We start from the raw sequence: 20,633 nt of genomic DNA on the forward strand, positions 1-20,633 counted from the left end.
GCTTACAGTGATAAGCTCTACAGAAATCTAATAAACTACTCTACAAAAATGTTGGATCTGAAAAGTACATTTTTTGCTCATATATGAACAACAATTGGCCTCTTTTTCCACTAATTAATAAACGTAACAAGATAAAAGGACAACCACTTCTTTGCTCATTCTTTCCTATCCTGTAAAAAAGCAGATATTGCAGACTTTCTCTCCATCTGAAAATCTAATTAGAATTTACTCATGGACAAGAGAGTTTTAAGAGACAATTTCTCAATATGGATTTTACATTCGATTGCACTTATTGATACTTGTCTCATCATATTCTCAGCAATGACAACCATGTCTGTCAAACTAAACATCAATAGGCCTATACCATATAACTATGGATGTGCTGTGCTTTACGTTTTGTCCTTCTCTAATGATGGTACTGATGTGATTTGTTGATTATTGAAGTAAGTAAGGATCACATAATGCAATCCGCACCTACTGATGAAATCATTTCTTTCTTCCACTGCCTTAGCTTAGGGGAAAATATTACACTGACCTTTTCTTTCTCCTTCTGAAAAAACATGTGAAAACAGAAAAGCATTTTTATCTTGCTTTTGCTTTTTGAAGGTAGAGATCAGAATTAAAGCAGTATTTTGATAGTTTGGATTTCAATATATTTCCATATTTTTCGAGAGCTGCATGAGAAGTAAATGCACCACACACTCGTAACTTGTCACTTGACATCATGCGGGTATAAATTACGTTTGGTGTCTTCTCAGTTTTGGTGGTTCATTTTTTGTGTCCTGAAAGGCAAAAAAGAGACTAGTTTAAGTAGTGCACATAGTTAGTAGTGAAGAGTATTTCCTGTTGGCAGCCATAATAAACAGGATGCTTGCTGCTGTGTCATCGCAGATGTTAGTAAGACAGCTACCATATGGCAGACACACAGCTTGGAGTGGCACACTTTCAGCATCTTGACTTGAAAATCTACTTTGAGATTTATCCTGAGATTTTGTTTGACTTCATGGAAGCGGAAAAAACCCAAACCCCCGCCACTCTCTAAAACCCAAACCCCTGCCACTCTGCACTCATTTTGCATCAGCCTCAGCAGCACTGAAGGGAACATCGCATGATGCACGCAGGCTGCGGACCTCTCAGGGGAGAATATCTAAAGCAGAGCAATATGTTCCAACAAACCAAGGCAGGAAATTGGTCTTGGGGTAGATGGGTAGTTTGGATCCTTAAACAGAAAGAGGAGGTGGGATGTGCTCTGTTCTCTTGGGAGGGAGGTTAGCTGAGCCGGCGCCAGCCTGCCTCTTTACACTGTGAGATGTAAGCAAGTACTGTGCTGATGAAAACGATCATGCCAAGAAAGATATCGTGCCATATCTAGGCTCCAGTGGAGATTATTTTGTCTCTAGTAATGACATCTACAATTGATGTATTATTAATTGTAAGGATGCAACATTTGGAAAGATGCAACTAAGGTCACACATTTATTTTTCACCACTTCCAGCTACATCTGGTCTCCCATCAAGGAATCGACCATGACCAACCCTGCCTAGCTTCAGAGGCAAACCAGCAGTGGGATGCAAGATGCTATGTTAATGGTATGAATGTGCCAAAGCTTGCAACTGGAAAAATGGCAGCCAAAGCAAAGGCCAGGGTAACATAATCAAAGATAGGGAAAATTACAGGAAAGATGGAGGTGTTTTATTTAATTGCATTGTTATAAGAAAAAAAAAATCACTGAAATAATATTTTTGCATACATTTACAATTCATTTGTTCTCGCATTTTGAAATGGTTTACTTGAAATATTTTTTTTGTTCTATTAATACTTTTGGGGTTATGTCTTGCTTTCAATATCATAATTTTTGTTTGCAATTGTAAGGGCTGTCTCTCTCCTCATCCTCGGACGAGGAGAGGAGAGAAGGATCATCAGACCAAAATGCAGCAGTAGGGAAATAGGCCATCTCTTTATTTGGAAAAACTATGATGGCAACACGAAAGAAACAAAACACTTTCAAAAGTACAAAACAAGAAAACGACGTTGACGAAACCTGAACATAAACTTACATAACTAAACGTAAACTCACGGACAGGAAACAGACGACATCAAAATAAACGAACAGCCAAACAGTCCCGTATGATACATACATTCGACGACACAGGAGACAATCACCCACAAACAAACAGTGAGAACACCCTACCTAAATATGACTCTTAATTAGAGGAGAACGCAAAACACCTGCCTCTAATTAAGAGCCATACCAGGCAACCACAACCAACATAGAAACAGATAACATAGACTGCCCACCCAAAACACATGCCCTGACCTAAACACATACAAAAACAACATAAAACAGGTCAGGACCGTTACAGCAATATTAAGATTTTTGATCTCGACTTCAGAGGTTTTGCTTGATATTAGTGGTACAAAAGTAACTGCACTATGTTAAACCATTTCTCTATTAAAGGTGTTTAAAGCAGAAATCCTTATTTGAAACGTTAACAAAGTGTTCTCCCCGTGTCAGTAAAAAGCTGAGGGATGGGGCTGGAGAAATGGATTTATGTTATCAAAATTATAGTTTTAACCATGTTTTTAAGCTATACAGTTGTTGTTGTTTACATGTATTTGGTTTACAAACATTGGAGTAAAACAAGCTAATAATTTCAGTTCTGATGGGGTTCGACAGTTGACCTAAGCTCATGTTGCATTGATAGACCCCCTACGTTATATTCTTCAAGAATCAATGGGTACATGTCATTCATTTATAAGTCCAAAAATGTATGTAGCAGCTAAGGATTGCCAATTTTAACAGGCAGCAAGTTTCATACAGCAAAACTACAGTATGTTGGCATTTGAACATGATCCATTAACCTGCCCCCCCAAAATATATTGTGTCCAATGTTCCGCGAATGTCCTGCAAAATCGTTTCCTTGTCCCACATTTGGGCTTTTTAGACGTGGTCAGCCTAATTCCACTGGCTATTCCAAAACTGTCAAAATATTGTCTGTGAGTAACATCTTAACACTATCTTTTCACATGTGAGGACGATAAGATTATTTCAACCCCATATTTGAATCTTCAATTTCACAGTTGGAGTTTTCTTACATGTGAAACTGCACATTTTTGTCGCAAGTGATTGTTTCTCACATGTGAACTTGCAATTCCACATGTGAAAGGGACATTTTCACTTCTGGAGTTTTCTTACATGTGAACCTGCAATTAGATTTTCATATGTGAAAGTTTTTAAATGTGACACTGCAAATTTCACATGTGAAACTGCAATTCACATGTGAGGTGAAAACATGTATTAAAGCTGTCTATGGTTGCATTCCAAATGCTATCCTATTCCCTATACTGTATACTGTAGTGAACTACTTTTGACCAGTGCCTATAGCCTCCATCTCTGCAGGTGATGTATCTATCAGGTCAAGATCACTCCAACAGATCCCCCTGTACCGTCTAAAGATATACAGTATATAACTTATTATTGTGTCTCCAGAGAAACCTGGATTCAAATAAAAACTTTTTTAGATTTGCCCTAGAATAACTACTTTTTGGAGAACACATCAATACAGTGCTCTGTGTAGACTCAGAGCGTATCTGAGTTCTGTATTGCAGTTCTATCAAATATGTATACCATTGGCAGATTTTTATATGCTCAAAAATAAGGTGATTTTGGTTTTGTACACCATCATATGATACGTTAAAAGGGCAATCTTAGGCAAGTACATGGAGAGCTACAGTATATATCGGCAGATGATCTGTCTATCTGGTAAAAATCACTGACATACAGAAGTTCCCCCTCCACCCCCTGGTGGTCTGGATAACTTGTAATTATGTCTGCAGAGAAACCTAGATTGAATTAAAGGTCCTATTTATCAAATTACTATAAGCAGAAATAAGTGTTTTTTTGGCTGGGGTCAAAATGACTGGGTTAAGAATTCTTAAGTCCTGTCACGCCCTGGCCTTATTTATCTTTGTTTTATTTATTATTTTAGTTAGGTCAGGGTGTGACATGGGGGATGTTTGTGTGTTTTTGTCTCGTCTAGGGTGTTTTGTATTGTCTAGGGGGTGTTTGTAGAGTTCATGGGGTTGTGTTCATTGTAGGTGTTTATGTAAGTCTATGGTTGCCTAGATTGGTTCTCAATTAGAGACAGCTGTCTATCGTTGTCTCTGATTGGGAGCCATATTTAGGCAGCCATAGTCATTAGGTAGGTTGTGGGTGATTGTCTATGTGTAAGTTGCCAGTGGCTGCACTTATTGTTTGTATAGCTTCACGTTTGTTGTTTTGATTAGTTTGTATAGTGTTCGTTTTGTTTTCGTCTTCATTAAAGAAGAATGTATTGTTATCACGCTGCGCCTTGGTCCTCCTCACTTAAATGTTACGACGAACGTGACAAGTCCATACTGATACAGAAACACTATACAATTATTTAGATTTTCTAAGAACAAGTTGATTGACTAAGTCATGAACATTTTGAAGAATTGAATATACCACCTTTTGGCAGGCTGCTTAGCAAACAGTAATAACAGAGAGAGAGAAAAAACAAAAACTCCCTTACGCTATCATTTATTCGTAAGGCTGACACAAGAGTGATGTATGTGTTACAACATATTCACTGAGGATTTTTTTGGGGAGGACTACATCTTCATAAATATTATAGTAATGGCTGTCTCAATAACATTACTTATCATCCTTCAGTTATATAGTCATTATGCGCCTAGCAACATTTGTGTATGAATGCCACTTTGACAAAGTAAAATCCAAGGTAAGGTATTTCTGTTTCTGGGCATGTAATTGGAGTGATGGCTGGGTGATGGCCAATTTAGTATTCTTTCTTTGATTTTCAAATACAAAACACCAATTCAGACACATGGATCACATGACTACAATGTCAAACATACAATGCCAAACAAATACTCCTTTGCCTGTTTGGCATTGGAGCATGTGCACTGCTATACAATTGTATTGCCACTGTAAAATCTGATCTCATATCATGTCTCTCTCCATCCTATAGAGCATGCGTGTCTTTCCATCCAATCACAGTAACATACCTTTCATTCCAGCAATGCTTGCTACTCACCTTTCTCCTTAATGTCTAATTAATGTACCTTTTTAGACGGTTGAAAAAAATCTGATGAATGATTGCGATATACCATATTGAAATCATTGTGAAGTCAATAAATCTGCCTCTTCACAAGGCCTCTTCTCGACGCGTGATGATGTTTCTCCGGCACCACAGCGAAATGGCATTTCTCAGCACAAATGAACCCAGCAGATCAACGTAGCCCTGTAACAAGCAGGAGAAAGATACTGCACTTGGAATGTCACTGTCTATGAATAAATAATACATGGAGAGAACAGGCCCCTTATTTTAAATCACTTTTTAACACGCTAAGACCTTGCTGAATGTATCAACATGCCCTGCATTAAATTCAGCTTAACACTTTCAACCTTAGAGCACCTTGCCATCTCTACTGACAATTGAAATGTAGAATCCCATACATGTGTGTCTCGTTCACATTGGTGGAAACCCAGTTACACAGTTACACAGCTACACAGTGCTCATCTTGAGTCTTCATTAATGGATAGAGTTTATTGCTTCTCAGATCACGTGTCCGTCCCAAATGGCACCCTATTTCCTAAGATTGTACTGTAGATGCGTGTACTATGTCATCCAGAACAATGTGTGTAAGTTGTCGTAGATGTCAAACAGGTTATTCATGCAGAACCCAGGCTGACCTATACTGGTACAGCTCCTGTTCAACAATGGTTAAAGTAAACATTGTCTGGAAACAGTCACAGTGAACCCATTGGCACTTAGGCTTTTATAGAAATTTGCAAAACAATGCAAAGTGTTGCTGCACTAACAGTTTGTCAGAGGACGGATTTCCAAGGCGTAAGATGATTTTCTGTGAACCCTCTATGCATTTTCAGATCTGACCACTGATAAGACAATTGAGTTTCTTTACGTAGTCCAAACATGTTGTCTTAGCAGGAACACCGACGGCACAGAGACATTGTTGCCTACAGTCTTATCTTTGAATTCATACTGCAGGTTTTTATCTGCATCTGTGTAGAAAGTCAGAGGATTGAGATTTGGCCTTCTCTCATAGAGAACTGCACTGTCTGCCTATCTCATCACCTTCTGTCAAAGGTCATGTGGATGCATCCCAAATCCTGGGCTGCAAATGTTACCGTAATTCTGATCGGAAAGGCCTCATTCTTAACATTTGCCTTGTATTTCATAAGCATTAACCTTTTCAAAATGTAGTTTAGGTTTATTTAATGAAAGGGGCCCACGTAAAGTGCTCGGCTCCCTCAAAGTGAATATAGAAATATGGTCCTTTATCAAGTTGGATGAGAATCAGAGAGAGATAGTGTATAAACTAAGGGAAGGAGACAGTTGGGTAAGAGATAGTAGTAGGTGCCAGGCACACCGGTTTGTGTGTGTCAAGAACTGCAACGCTGCAGGATTTTTCACACTCGACAATTTCCTGTGTGTGTCAAGAATGTTCCATCACCCAAAGAACATCCAGCCAACTTGACAGAACTGTGGGAAGCATTGGTCAACATGGGCCAGTATCTCTGTGGAATGCTTTCGACACCTTGTAGAATCCATGCCCAGAAGAATTAAGGCTGTTCTGAGGGCAAAATTGTGTGTAACTCAATATTAGGAAGGAGTTCCTAATGTTTTGTACACTGTGTAAATTTGGGTTTCTCTGAACATTATAGCAAAAGTAGGAAAATGTATTAATCCGTGGGAGACAGCTAACTGGAAAATATTTACTATCAGACTGAACCGGTGCTAATTTAGGATTAGAAGTGTTGTGATTCCTTTCTTGCTAGGACTTAACCACATCTACAATGAACAAAAATATAAACACAATATTTTAGCATGTAAATCTTGGTGGGGAAAACTCAACATTTATTTTCCGATGCATGCCAGCATAGCCACAACACGACACCACACTAAACAATCCATTAATTGTACTATAACGGTGACAAACGGTACCCATAAACTGTTAGGGCCTACATAAAGCAGTCCCAACAGCAGAGCTTTCTTTTCAGTACCATGGAGTGAATCCTTACCACCGCTATCGTTAGAGCCTTGTCTGGCAGCGAAACAGTTCATTTAGCCTCATTTACTGCCCTTTTAAGAAACATAGCTGATATGGCTGACTTGCTTAAACAACTGTGATTTCTACTGACAATTGAGATGTACAAACTATGGCATAAGGGAACGATGAGCAGATAAGAGGCAATCCGTAATCTCAATTAAGACATTAATTAGCTACAATCTATCTGCAGTATTAAAGCTGATCTTAATGAGCAAGCTAAGACGGACGTAGTCAATAGAACTATTTGTTCAGCACCAGAATATGGGCCGTTCTTACAGAAATCTCCCTTACACCGAGTCAGAACCGTAGGATAAATAAAGGTGGCATATAAGCAGACAATGAAAGCTCTTACAATATTTGATGATGACATTTCTCTAAGACAGGCTGTAGGCTACATGTGCACCACCAAGTCAGAACAGTAGGCTAAGTTATGAGGGGGAAAGGGACCAAATTATTAGCGTGAGGCACATGGGCTACTAACAGCTTACTACACACAACATACACATAGTATTACTTTCTTAGCTACAGTATACATATCTCCCTGGCATATTACATCATTTATTAAGCAGTATACAAGAAATGTAAGGACTCACGTTGTTGTGCTGTGCTCACTTGAACAGGAAGGTGGCGCAGTGGTCCTTCTTGTGGACAAATTTTGTCATCACACTTTATCAACAAAATCTGTCATTCTCTGGATTTATGGTGATTTCAAGACAACTGGGAACTCAGAAAAGAACATGGTTGAATCATGACGTCAGTGATCTTCAGGTTAGAGCTCTGGAAAGAGGCCAGAGATTCCGACTTGGAATTATGTCTTGGATGACCGTTCAAACGTATTTTCCTAGTAGGAGCTCCTTTTTCCGAGTTCCCAGTTGTCTTGAACTCACTGAAGTCTGAGATTTCTCAGTTCCGGTTTTCAGTTGTTTTGATCGTGGCAGAAGTCATGCTGGATTGACAGCATGGTCAATGTATTCAACATTTTCTGGCCCATGGTGTTGCTTGTGAATGTTTATCCTTTTAAACTTGGAAAAGAGACACTTAAACCCCTACTTGGACCATATACCCTCTCCACTGAATAGCAGGCTAGGGATTGTTTTGCAATGCTTGCATTTAGCCATTGATTTCTTCCAAACCACTCATTGTAGAATTTGCGATTTCCAACTTGTTGTGTAATGTACACCTGTTGTATTTGACCCCTGTGACAAATACAATTTGATTTGATCAATAATATAATAATACTATTAGCAAAAATGTTATCTTTAAATTACAATCTGTAGAAACTATGAGAATAGAATGAGAACTATGAGAACCTCCGTGGCGGAGATCTTTGTGGGCTATACTCGGTGTTGTCTCAGGATGGTAAGTTGGTGGTTGAAGTTATCCCTCTAGTGGTGTTCTGGCTGTGCTTCGGCAAAGTGGGTGGGGTTATATTCTGCCTGTTTGGCCCTGTCCGGGGGTATCGTCGGATGGGGCCACAGTGTCTCCCGACCACTCCTGTCTCAGCCTCCAGTATTTATGCTGCAGTAGTTTATGTGTCGGGGAGCTAGGGCCAATCTGTTATATCTGGAGTATTTCTCCTGTCTTATCCGGTGTCCTGTGTTAATTTAAGTATGCTCTCTCTAACTCTTTCTATCTTTCTCGCTCTCGGAGGACCTGAGCCCTAGGACCATGCCTCAGGACTCCTGGCATGATGACTACTTGCTGTCCCCAGTGCTGCTGCTCCAGTTTCAACTGTTCTGCCTGCGGCTATGGACCTGTTCACCGGACGTGCTATCTGTCCCAGACCTGCTGTTTTCAACTCTCTAGAGACAGCAGGAGATGTAGAGATACTCTGAAGGATCGGCTACTGAAAAGCCAACTGACATTTACTCCTGAGGTGCTGACCTGTTGCACCCTCGACATCCATTTTGACCCTGCTGGTCACCTATGAACATTTGAACATCTTGGCCATGTTCTGTTATAATCTCCACCTGGCACAGCCAGAAGAGGACTGGCCACCCCTCATAGCCTGGTTCCTCTCTAGGTTTCTTCCTAGGTTCTGGCTTTTCTGGGGAGTTTTTCCTAGCCACCGTGCTTCTACATCTGCATTGCTTGCTGTTTCGGGTTTAAGGCTGGGTTTCTGTACAGCACTTTGAGATATCAGCTGATGTAAGAAGGGCTTTATAAATAAATTTGATATGTCTGGATCTGACAGTGTGCCAGCAGCCAGCATCAGCTCATGTCCTCCACGTGTTAGTTTATCAACAATGGGACTCTGATAGTGTTGGGTTGAATCACCCTTTTCGTGTCTGAGATAGAGCTAATTTTTTCACTTGCAATGGTGGAAAAAGCAGCACATCAAAAGCAGGACATCAACTATGTCCATCACCTTATTTGTGTGGGTTTATTCCTCTTAGAAAAACCTACCAATATCACAGCAATACAAACATCTAAACTGGCTACTGTTTCACACATCATTTTGGTATCTTTGGTATCCAACGGACTGATAGTGTGGGATTGCTATGTTAAAATCTACTGTAGTTACAATGAATAAATAACAGGCTTAAGCAAAATAGGTCTCATTGGATTTTATTATGTAATATAAGACCAATCAGGGTATGCTTGAGTTTATTTAAAAACAAATATGCTATGCTCCACTGCGTCCTTTTTTTCGGGCAAAATAGCTTATGGGAGAAAGAGAAAGTCTGTGACATCACTTACCACAAACATACTTTACTATTGAAAAGGTGCAGTTACAGTATATCAACCTCTGGAATTACATTTACTGAAATAGATTCATTTGGATTGTTGTGTCAAAAAGGTGAGCTGGATTAAGTAATGTAGTACCTTAAAGGGCTTAAAAGGTCCGGCGGAAGAGTCAACCCATGTAGAAGGGAGTCCCAGGGGTGGACATGTGATCCCCAGAAGAGTCCCATCCACCATCATCTGAACACAATTCAGGAGAGCCTTAATCAATTGTTAAACTAAATGTAAACCATGTGCTACCCATTTTTGGGGGGATTGAAGCCTAAACCCAGAAAGTTAGTACAGAAACAACACAGATCAATTACAATGTAATTAACGCATGGCCTAAAACATACCTGTTTGCTTACTTATAAAAATGCAAACCATAATAATCATCCTCTCCCTCATCATCCATCCTAACTCATGCTGTCTAATCCAATGAAGAAACGTACCTGTGCCCTACTCTGTGTGCACAACGGGGTAACATAACACCACATGAAGAACTTAGATTGGTACTCCTGACACGTCTGCCATGCAATCTCAATCATCTCCTTAAGAGTCCCAACGCTACAGGAGAGGAAACACACCAGGTTGTTTAGAATGGGTGGAAGGAGGCTTCACACCGTGGATATGAAACAATCTTTCAATTTCAGATCTGAACTCAATCTAGGTACTCTGGGTAATCGAGGTAATCTGAAACTCCATTACATTGGTCCAAAATCTCAATCAACTTAACTGTAAAGGCAGTGTAATCATAGCACTCCAAATCCCAACATGAATGTACTGGAAGACAGTGTAGCTGTGCAGATGTCATTGCTGTGTTAATGAACAAAGTACTTACTTTGCAAGAAGCCCAGGTGATGCTGTGAGGACTCCAGGCTCTTACATTTACATTTACATTTAAGTCATTTAGCAGACGCTCTTATCCAGAGCGACTTACAAATTGGTGCATTCACCTTATGATATCCAGTGGAACAACCACTTTACAATAGTGCATCTAACTCTTTTAAGGGGGGGGGGGGGGGGGGGTTAGAAGGATTACTTTATCCTATCCTAGGTATTCCTTAAAGAGGAATATCACCTGCAGGGGGCAGCAGTGCTAACCTAACAGCTTGTAGTGACTGTAGATGGCCTCCACAGGAGTTGCTCAGAGGTATTCTGTTGTTCTGTTTCAATAATCAGTCAGTCAACAACACAGTATTTACATATCTACTTTATCTCTGTTGTGAACACTGTCAATCAGTGGTTACACATTGTGAACACTGTCAATCAGTGATTACACATTGTTAACACTGTCAAGAGTTAGAACACAGAGGCTGCCTGGGCCCCAGATTTAGATCACAGAGTCTGCCTGGGCCCCAGAGTTAGATCACAGAGGCTGCCTGGGTCCCCAGAGTTAGATCACAGAGTCTGCCTGGGCCCCAGAGTTAGATCACAGAGGCTGCCTGGGCCCCAGAGTTAGAACACAGAGGCTGCCTGGGTCCCCAGAGTTAGAACACAGAGGCTGCCTGGGCCCCAGAGTTAGACACAGAGGCTGCCTGGGCCCCAGAGTTAGACACAGAGGCTGCCTGGGTCCCAGAGTTAGAACACAGAGGCTGCCTGGGCCCCAGAGTTAGACACAGAGGCTGCCTGGGCCCCAGAGTTAGACACAGAGGCTGCCTGGGCCCCAGAGTTAGAACACAGAGGCTGCCTGGGTCCCCAGAGTTAGATCACAGAGGATATTGTTTTCCAGTACAGGACTGAGACCTAGTTTTATAAGTCTGTTATATCCATCAGCTAAACTGAGATGTCTTGCCATCAGCAACAAACAGGAGCACGATGAGAGACAGAGAGAGAAGGTAAAGTGAACAATATGAGAGCGAAAGAGATGGTGTGATATCCCCCTTCTCCTTGGCACCTTGGTCCTGTGCTGTCATTCTTTCCCCATTCAGGGCTGTGCTGTGTTGGATTGGGCTGTAGGGAGGTACTTGATGAAGCTGCTGGAGCTGGCCCTGCACCCAGGGCTCTGGAAGGGATTATAGTTTTACTGCTCAGGATCAAGCAGGCCAGGGTTGGAAGAACCACCAGCTCAGGCCAGGGTTGGAAGAACCAGGGCTGGACTCCCTGTGCCTCACACCTCATTCATATAGATGATCATAGATAGGCTCTAATGAAGGTGATTCATGCGTAAACGTCAGCCGATTGTTTACTTGTCGCATCAATAAATCTATCAGATCTACCCAGCAACAGAGTGATCCTTTTTCTTTATTCTCCCAATAGTCACCAGTTGAAGTATCCTGGGGTAAGGGATGATAGTTACCAGTTGAAGTATCCTGGGGTAAGGGATGATAGTTACCATTTGAAGTATCCTGGGGTAAGGAATGATATTTACCAGTTGAAGTATCCTGGGGTAAGGGATGATAGTTACCAGTTGAAGTATCCTGGGGTAAGGGATGATAGTTACCAGTTGAAGTATCCTGAGGTAAGGGATGATAGTCACCAGTTGAAGTATCCTGGGGTAAGGGATGATAGTTACCAGTTGAAGTATCCTGGGGTAAGGGATGATAGTTACCAGTTGAAGTATCCTGGGGTAAGGGATGATAGTTACCAGTTGAAGTATCCTGGGGTAAGGGAAGATAGTCACCAGTTGAAGTATCCTAGGGTAAGGGATGATATTTACCAGTTGAAGTATCCTGGGGTAAGGGATGATAGTTACCAGTTGAAGTATCCTGGGGTAAGGGATGATAGTTACCAGTTGAAGTATCCTGAGGTAAGGGATGATAGTCACCAGTTGAAGTATCCTGGGGTAAGGGATGATAGTTACCAGTTGAAGTATCCTGGGGTAAGGGAAGATAGTCACCAGTTGAAGTATCCTAGGGTAAGGGATGATATTTACCAGTTGAAGTATCCTGGGGTAAGGGATGATAGTTACCAGTTGAAGTATCCTGTGGTAAGGGATGATAGTTACCAGTTGAAGTATCCTGGGGTAAGGGATGATAGTCACCAGTTGAAGTATCCTGGGGTAAGGGATGATAGTTACCAGTTGAAGTATCCTGGGGTAAGGGATGATAGTTACCAGTTGAAGTATCCTGGGGTAAGGGATGATAGTTACCAGTTGAAGTATCCTGGGGTAAGGGATGATAGTTACCAGTTGAAGTATCCTGGGGTAAGGGAAGATAGTCACCAGTTGAAGTATCCTAGGGTAAGGGATGATATTTACCAGTTGAAGTATCCTGGGGTAAGGGATGATAGTTACCAGTTGAAGTATCCTGGGGTAAGGGATGATAGTTACCAGTTGACGTATCCTGAGGTAAGGGATGATAGTCACCAGTTGAAGTATCCTGGGGTAAGGGATGATAGTTACCAGTTGAAGTATCCTGGGGTAAGGGAAGATAGTCACCAGTTGAAGTATCCTAGGGTAAGGGATGATATTTACCAGTTGAAGTATCCTGGGGTAAGGGATGATAGTTACCAGTTGAAGTATCCTGTGGTAAGGGATGATAGTTACCAGTTGAAGTATCCTGGGGTAAGGGATGATAGTCACCAGTTGAAGTATCCTGGGGTAAGGGATGATAGTTACCAGTTGAAGTATCCTGGGGTAAGGGATGATAGTTACCAGTTGAAGTATCCTGGGGTAAGGGAAGATAGTCACCAGTTGAAGTATCCTAGGGTAAGGGATGATATTTACCAGTTGAAGTATCCTGGGGTAAGGGATGATAGTTACCAGTTGAAGTATCCTGTGGTAAGGGATGATAGTTACCAGTTGAAGTATCCTGGGGTAAGGGATGATAGTCACCAGTTGAAGTATCCTGGGGTAAGGGATGATAGTTACCAGTTGAAGTATCCTGGGGTAAGGGATGATAGTTACCAGTTGAAGTATCCTGGGGTAAGGGATGATAGTTACCAGTTGAAGTATCCTGGGGTAAGGGAAGATAGTCACCAGTTGAAGTATCCTAGGGTAAGGGATGATATTTACCAGTTGAAGTATCCTGGGGTAAGGGATGATAGTTACCAGTTGAAGTATCCTGGGGTAAGGGATGATAGTTACCAGTTGAAGTATCCTGAGGTAAGGGATGATAGTCACCAGTTGAAGTATCCTGGGGTAAGGGATGATAGTTACCAGTTGAAGTATCCTGGGGTAAGGGAAGATAGTCACCAGTTGAAGTATCCTAGGGTAAGGGATGATATTTACCAGTTGAAGTATCCTGGGGTAAGGGATGATAGTTACCAGTTGAAGTATCCTGTGGTAAGGGATGATAGTTACCAGTTGAAGTATCCTGGGGTAAGGGATGATAGTCACCAGTTGAAGTATCCTGGGGTAAGGGATGATAGTTACCAGTTGAAGTATCCTGGGGTAAGGGATGATAGTTACCAGTTGAAGTATCCTGGGGTAAGGGATGATAGTTACCAGTTGAAGTATCCTGGGGTAAGGGATGATAGTTACCAGTTGAAGTATCCTGGGGTAAGGGAAGATAGTCACCAGTTGAAGTATCCTAGGGTAAGGGATGATATTTACCAGTTGAAGTATCCTGGGGTAAGGGATGATAGTTACCAGTTGAAGTATCCTGGGGTAAGGGATGATAGTTACCAGTTGAAGTATCCTGAGGTAAGGGATGATAGTCACCAGTTGAAGTATCCTGGGGTAAGGGATGATAGTTACCAGTTGAAGTATCCTGGGGTAAGGGATGATATTTACCAGTTGAAGTATCCTGGGGTAAGGGATGATAGTTACCAGTTGAAGTATCCTGTGGTAAGGGATGATAGTTACCAGTTGAAGTATCCTGGGGTAAGGGATGATAGTCACCAGTTGAAGTATCCTGGGGTAAGGGATGATAGTTACCAGTTGAAGTATCCTGGGGTAAGGGATGATAGTTACCAGTTGAAGTATCCTGGGGTAAGGGATGATAGTCACCAGTTGAAGTATCCTGGGGTAAGGGATGATAGTTACCAGTTGAAGTATCCTGGGGTAAGGGATGATAGTTACCAGTTGAAGTATCCTGGGGTAAGGGAAGATAGTCACCAGTTGAAGTATCCTAGGGTAAGGGATGATATTTACCAGTTGAAGTATCCTGGGGTAAGGGATGATAGTTACCAGTTGAAGTATCCTGTGGTAAGGGATGATAGTTACCAGTTGAAGTATCCTGGGGTAAGGGATGATAGTCACCAGTTGAAGTATCCTGGGGTAAGGGATGATAGTTACCAGTTGAAGTATCCTGGGGTAAGGGATGATAGTTACCAGTTGAAGTATCCTGGGGTAAGGGATGATAGTTACCAGTTGAAGTATCCTGGGGTAAGGGAAGATAGTCACCAGTTGAAGTATCCTAGGGTAAGGGATGATATTTACCAGTTGAAGTATCCTGGGGTAAGGGATGATAGTTACCAGTTGAAGTATCCTGTGGTAAGGGATGATAGTTACCAGTTGAAGTATCCTGGGGTAAGGGATGATAGTCACCAGTTGAAGTATCCTGGGGTAAGGGATGATAGTTACCAGTTGAAGTATCCTGGGGTAAGGGATGATAGTTACCAGTTGAAGTATCCTGGGGTAAGGGATGATAGTCACCAGTTGAAGTATCCTGGGGTAAGGGATGATAGTTACCAGTTGAAGTATCCTGGGGTAAGGGATGATAGTTACCAGTTGAAGTATCCTGGGGTAAGGGAAGATAGTCACCAGTTGAAGTATCCTAGGGTAAGGGATGATATTTACCAGTTGAAGTATCCTGGGGTAAGGGATGATAGTTACCAGTTGAAGTATCCTGTGGTAAGGGATGATAGTTACCAGTTGAAGTATCCTGGGGTAAGGGATGATAGTCACCAGTTGAAGTATCCTGGGGTAAGGGATGATAGTTACCAGTTGAAGTATCCTGGGGTAAGGGATGATAGTTACCAGTTGAAGTATCCTGGGGTAAGGGATGATAGTTACCAGTTGAAGTATCCTGGGGTAAGGGAAGATAGTCACCAGTTGAAGTATCCTAGGGTAAGGGATGATATTTACCAGTTGAAGTATCCTGGGGTAAGGGATGATAGTTACCAGTTGAAGTATCCTGGGGTAAGGGATGATAGTTACCAGTTGAAGTATCCTGAGGTAAGGGATGATAGTCACCAGTTGAAGTATCCTGGGGTAAGGGATGATAGTTACCAGTTGAAGTATCCTGGGGTAAGGGAAGATAGTCACCAGTTGAAGTATCCTAGGGTAAGGGATGATATTTACCAGTTGAAGTATCCTGGGGTAAGGGATGATAGTTACCAGTTGAAGTATCCTGTGGTAAGGGATGATAGTTACCAGTTGAAGTATCCTGGGGTAAGGGATGATAGTCACCAGTTGAAGTATCCTGGGGTAAGGGATGATAGTTACCAGTTGAAGTATCCTGGGGTAAGGGAAGATAGTCACCAGTTGAAGTATCCTAGGGTAAGGGATGATATTTACCAGTTGAAGTATCCCGGGGTAAGGGATGATATTTACCAGTTGTAGTATCTTGGCGTAAGGAAGGTTTTCTGTATGATCATAGATACGTTATAGTCACGTTGTCCTAGCTGTTAAAATGAGTGGAAAAGTAAATGACTTTGAAATAAGCTGCAATGCTTTGTTATAATGATGGTATAACCCTTCTCTCCTTATTAACTCTTCATGAAAACTCACTAGTGTTGAAACAGCAGGTAATACATGTCTGTCACCCACAGCAGGTAATACATGTCTGTCACCCACAGCAGGTAATACATGTCTGTCACCCACAGCAGGTAATACATGTATGTCACCCACAGCAGGTAATACATGTCTGTCACCCACAGCAGGTAATACATGTCTGTCACCCACAGCAGGTAATACATGTCTGTCACCCACAGCAGGTAATACATGTCTGTCACCCACAGCAGGTAATACATGTCTGTCACCCACAGCAGGTAATACATGTCTGTTACCCACAGCAGGTAATACATGTCTGTCACCCACAGCAGGTAATACATGTCTGTCACCCACAGCAGGTAATACATGTCTGTCACCCACAGCAGGTAATACATGTCTGTCACCCACAGCAGGTAATACATGTCTGTCACCCACAGCAGGTAATACATGTCTGTCACCCACAGCAGGTAATACATGTCTGTTACCCACAGCAGGTAATACATGTCTGTCACCCACAGCAGGTAATACATGTCTGTCACCCACAGCAGGTAATACATGTCTGTCACCCACAGCAGGTAATACATGTCTGTCACCCACAGCAGGTAATACATGTCTGTCACCCACAGCAGGTAATACATGTCTGTCACCCACAGCAGGTCTGGACATGTTCCTTCACACACATGTCTCAGTGTCTGTCCTCGACTGGAACACAACACACCTCCCTCCTCCCTGCCTCCAACAGGTGTCTGTTACATCTCAGTGTCTGTCCTCGACTGGAACACAACACACCTCCCTCCTCCCTGCCTCCAACAGGTGTCTGTTACATCTCAGTGTCTGTCCTCGACTGGAACACAACACACCTCCCTCCTCCCTGCCTCCAACAGGTGTCTGTTACATCTCAGTGTCTGTCCTCGACTGGAACACAACACACCTCCCTCCTCCCTGCCTCTAACAGGTGTCTGTTACATCTCAGTGTCTGTCCTCGACTGGAACACAACACACCTCCCTCCTCCCTGCCTCCAACAGGTGTCTGTTACATCTCAGTGTCTGTCCTCGACTGGAACACAACACACCTCCCTCCTCCCTGCCTCCAACAGGTGTCTGTTACATCTCAGTGTCTGTCCTCGACTGGAACACAACACACCTCCCTCCTCCCTGCCTCCAACAGGTGTCTGTTACATCTCAGTGTCTGTCCTCGACTGGAACACAACACACCTCCCTCCTCCCTGCCTCCAACAGGTGTCTGTTACATCTCAGTGTCTGTCCTCGACTGGAACACAACACACCTCCCTCCTCCCTGCCTCCAACAGGTGTCTGTTACATCTCAGTGTCTGTCCTCGACTGGAACACAACACACCTCCCTCCTCCCTGCCTCCAACAGGTGTCTGTTACATCTCAGTGTCTGTCCTCGACTGGAACACAACACACCTCCCTCCTCCCTGCCTCCAACATGTGTCCGGTACATCTCAGTGTCTGTCCTCGACTGGAACACAACACACCTCCCTCCTCCCTGCCTCCAACAGGTGTCTGTTACATCTCAGTGTCTGTCCTCGACTGGAACACAACACACCTCCCTCCTCCCTGCCTCCAACAGGTGTCTGTTACATCTCAGTGTCTGTCCTCGACTGGAACACAACACACCTCCCTCCTCCCTGCCTCCAACAGGTGTCTGTTACATCTCAGTGTCTGTCCTCGACTGGAACACAACACACCTCCCTCCTCCCTGCCTCCATCAGGTGTCCGGTACATCTCAGTGTCTGTCCTCGACTGGAACACAACACACCTCCCTCCTCCCTGCCTCCATCAGGTGTCCGGTACATCTCAGTGTCTGTCCTCGACTGGAACACAACACACCTCCCTCCTCCCTGCCTCCATCAGGTGTCCGGTACATCTCAGTGTCTGTCCTCGACTGGAACACAACACACCTCCCTCCTCCCTGCCTCCATCAGGTGTCCGGTACATCTCAGTGTCTGTCCTCGACTGGAACACAACACACCTCCCTCCTCCCTGCCTCCAACAGGTGTCCGTTACATCTCAGTGTCTGTCCTCGACTGGAACACAACACACCTCCCTCCTCCCTGCCTCCAACAGGTGTCTGTTACATCTCAGTGTCTGTCCTCGACTGGAACACAACACACCTCCCTCCTCCCTGCCTCCAACAGGTGTCTGTTACATCTCAGTGTCTGTCCTCGACTGGAACACAACACACCTCCCTCCTCCCTGCCTCCAACAGGTGTCTGTTACATCTCAGTGTCTGTCCTCGACTGGAACACAACACACCTCCCTCCTCCCTGCCTCCAACAGGTGTCTGTTACATCTCAGTGTCTGTCCTCGACTGGAACACAACACACCTCCCTCCTCCCTGCCTCCATCAGGTGTCCGGTACATCTCAGTGGTCCACAGGACCAGTGGACAGAACCCAGTCATCATGTGTATGGTACATCTCAGTGGTCCACAGGACCAGTGGACAGAACCTAGTCATCATGTGTATGTTACATCTCAGTGGTCCACAGGACCAGTGGACAGAACCTAGTCATCATGTGTATGGTACATCTCAGTGGTCCACAGGACCAGTGGACAGAACCCAGTCATCATGTGTATGGTACATCTCAGTGGTCCACAGGGCCAGTGGACAGAACCTAGTCATCATGTGTATGTTACATCTCAGTGGTCCACAGGGCCAGTGGACAGAACCCAGTCATCATGGTACATCTCAGTGGTCCACAGGACCAGTGGACAGAACCCAGTCATCATGTGTATGGTACATCTCAGTGGTCCACAGGGCCAGTAGACAGAACCCAGTCATCATGTGTATGGTACATCTCAGTGGTCCACAGGGCCAGTAGACAGAACCCAGTCATCATGTGTATGGTACATCTCAGTGGTCCACAGGACCAGTGGACAGAACCCAGTCATCATGTGTATGGTACATCTCAGTGGTCCACAGGACCAGTAGACAGAACCCAGTCATCATGGTACATCTCAGTGGTCCACAGGACCAGTGGACAGAACCCAGTCATCATGTGTCCGGTACATCTCAGTGGTCCACAGGACCAGTGGACAGAACCCAGTCATCATGTGTATGGTACATCTCAGTGGTCCACAGAACCAGTGGACAGAACCCAGTCATCATGTGTCCGGTACATCTCAGTGGTCCACAGGACCAGTGGACAGAACCCAGTCATCATGTGTCCGGTACATCTCAGTGGTCCACAGGACCAGTGGACAGAACCCAGTCATCATGTGTATGGTACATCTCAGTGGTCCACAGAACCAGTGGACAGAACCCAGTCATCATGGTACATCTCAGTGGTCCACAGGGCCAGTGGACAGAACCCAGTCATTACATTTACATTTACATTTAAGTCATTTAGCAGACGCTCTTATCCAGAGCGACTTACAAATTGGTGCATTCACCTTATGATATCCAGTGGAACAACCACTTTACAATAGTGCATCTAACTCTTTTAAGGGGGGGGGGGTTAGAAGGATTACTTTATCCTATCCTAGGTATTCCTTAAAGAGGTGGGGTTTCAGGTGTCTCCGGAAGGTGGTGATTGACTCCGCTGACCTGGCGTCGTGAGGGAGTTTGTTCCACCATTGGGGTGCCAGAGCAGCGAACAGTTTTGACTGGGCTGAGCGGGAACTGTACTTCCTCAGAGGTAGGGAGGCGAGCAGGCCAGAGGTGGATGAACACGCAGTGCCCTTGTTTGGGTGTAGGGCCTGATCAGAGCCTGAAGGTACGGAGGTGCCGTTCCCCTCACAGCTCCGTAGGCAAGCACCATGGTCTTGTAGCGGATGCGAGCTTCAACTGGAAGCCAGTGGAGAGAGCGGAGGAGCGGGGTGTGTCGTGGAAAATCACTTCAAATATAACTCTTACAAGAACTTTGTGAACTCAAATATGATTTTTAATACAAATTGTATCGCAATCTGGAATGTCCGCGGAACACACCCCGCGGCACACCCTTTCTCAGAACTCCAGCTCCTCTATTTATACACACATAGTATTATATCCATCCCTTATGCTAATGACCTTTCATTTCTTAAGTCTTTCACCATCATTATCTTTTAGTTCAAGCTTCCTACTGGTTCATGCCCTATAACACCCATATCTGTTTTCAGTTAGATTATAATGGTGGCTGGACCCTCTATCTTTTTAGTTTGTCAGCATAATGTCTCACTTCCCTTCATTAATGTG

The sequence above is a fragment of the Salvelinus alpinus genome, chromosome 10 (genome assembly GCF_045679555.1).
Source record: "Salvelinus alpinus chromosome 10, SLU_Salpinus.1, whole genome shotgun sequence".
In the NCBI taxonomy this organism is placed as follows: domain Eukaryota; kingdom Metazoa; phylum Chordata; class Actinopteri; order Salmoniformes; family Salmonidae; genus Salvelinus; species Salvelinus alpinus.